The sequence below is a fragment of the Gaeumannomyces tritici genome (genome assembly GCF_000145635.1).
Source record: "Gaeumannomyces tritici R3-111a-1 unplaced genomic scaffold supercont2.18, whole genome shotgun sequence".
Lineage (NCBI taxonomy): Eukaryota > Fungi > Ascomycota > Sordariomycetes > Magnaporthales > Magnaporthaceae > Gaeumannomyces > Gaeumannomyces tritici.
In genome coordinates, this window is record NW_008804562.1 from 12,270 (window position 1) to 14,676 (window position 2,407).

A 2,407-nucleotide genomic window follows, 5' to 3' on the forward strand; every position below is an offset into this window, starting at 1 on the left:
CGTTGTTGCGTAAATAAACTGCACCTGTTTCTCAAACGAGTACTCCGGAGCGAGCTTTCTAACGACCTTCCAGACCCTCTTGAGAAGCCCAAACGCCTGCTCGACGATAACCCGGTGCGAAGCGTGCCGCATATTATACAGCTCTTTTTTTGATTCCGGTATCCTCCCAGCCGCCCGGCGCTCTGGCAGATGATACAGAAGCCCTGGGAAGGGCACCACGACGCCCTGCCGCTGGGTAAACCCAAGATCGCCGAGGTAGTAGCGGTCTCTAGGTACGTTAAACCCTCTCGTAAAGGCTTGAGCGGCAAGCGACTTGTCGTTCATGGATCCCTCTGCGCCTGCCAGCACGTAACTGAACTCCAGATTGGAGCGCACGGCGGCAAACACGTTCTGGCTGACGTTCCCTTGCCGATCAAACCACGGCCGTTGCCTCGAGGCCGGGATAAACGCTGCCAGGTGCGTGCCGTCGATCGCCCCGATGCACCCGTTGAGAGCGTTGAGCTTGGGGTCCAGCTCCACGGCCGGATCCAACCAATCCTCGGGCGGCAAACGGACGATAGCCTTATGGAACAGCTGCATTGCCTCGAGCACTTCACCCACCACCGACGAGATCTGGCTTTGGGGGAGGTGGAAATGGTGCGAGGCGGCTCTTTGGGAGGCGCCTTGGGCACAGAGATACAAGAAGATCACCACCTTAACCTCTACGGACCACCACGTTGTCGCCTTCAGATCCGTGTTTTCCTTAAGCCACGATACCAAATAGGTAAACTCTTCCTTGGTCAACCTCAACTGCTCTTCAAACTGGGTATTTGATCCGTTGGCGAGCGCTAACACGACTCCTCTGCTAATAGCACGGCCGCCGGGGTGAACGCGAGGCTTCCGAGGCCTGGCACGCCTGTCCTCGATACCGTTATCGTTGTGTTGATCTGTTAATGCGCCAGCGGCAAAACAGGCACCAAAAATAACAAAAATCAACTCGTTATCACTTAAAAGGGCCGCGCCGGCCAGCGAGGCCATGCTGAAATGTATGGGATCTAAAGATATGCACTACAACAAGAAGGCGGTGCTGCGCGTGCGTCCACAACTCCACACCCGAGATAACCACGAAGGCCGTAACTACGGCCAAATCAGCCGTCGCCCGCTGATTTGGAAAATGCGAGTTAGGACAAACTAGAAGCTCGATTTCCTCGCTTCTTTGCCTAGATCCGGCTAGCCCGGAGTTTAGCGAAGCGGTGGGCCGGCAGGTACATGAGTGAGATCCTTGTCACCTTGCACAACTCCGTGGCTCATAGTTATCGGCCAATTTGGCCGATAAAATCAATTTTTTGATGCTCAATCGAGCAAAGCGCGGTGACAGGGGCCTCATCTTGGCGGAGATAACCACGAAGGGGGGCTAACCATGGTTAATTTAGGAGCGTGGTTAATTTACGATCAGGCCCTAACCTCCCCACACGCCGCAAAGCAGGGGTGGAAGCCAACCCAGCTGCTGCACAGTACTTTTTAAATCCGCGTGCGCCGTAGCGTGCGTCGCTCCAGGGGTTGGCCGCTGTCATGAGCCGCCTTGACCGAGCTGTGTCTCCTAGCGGGGTGCCAGGGCGGCGGGGTGCTGGTACCGCCTGCCGGAACACGGGTCGTTGGGCCTCCAAAATCGGCCAGGTCTGACCTCGAGGTGAGCAAAGCATCGACCGATAAATGCCACCAAGCATCGATTAGTCAGCACGTCAGCCCAGGCTGACGTGCTGACTAATTACACAACCAATTAGAATGAGATTGAATTGTCATTCTGCGCCAGCCTCAACGCCTTCGAAAAAAAAGTAACCAAAACTGTTGCAATCTTTTTCCTTTCTTCATCCTGCCGCTGCTGTCCGTGCGGCCGCCACTCTGAGCTTTACACGCGCTAAAGCAGCTCCACTTGGTGCTGCAGAGTTGATTTCACCAGTTCTGTTTCAGCGGCATCTTTCCAAGCCCTTCTGGGGTACGCCTTGCCTTCCCGCAAAGCTGTCAGAAATTCGTCCGCCACCTTTGCCAATTGTGAACCAATGCCCCTCGCTGACTGCTCCTTTAACTGTTCCATCTCGTCTTGCCCAACCCTTTGGTAATCCCGAAGTGCTATACCGTCGTCCAGTTGTCCATCGAAGGGAAGCATGGCCATAAATGCTCCCAAATTTTCCAATTTTCCTGCTTTTGAAAAGCGATTTTTAAACGCACCATATGTCAAGGTAGCGACTTCTGCATGCGCTTTTTTGAGCACATCTTCAGGGTTGCGCTTTCTGTTCGCCTTCTCCTTCTCAAGGTTGATAAGCTTATTAGCTGAAGCCCATGCTATCCATGACCTTAGGCCACAGTAGCCAGCTGACTGCTTAGCCTAAATCGCAATCTTGCAATATGCAACTGCTGCGCGGACACT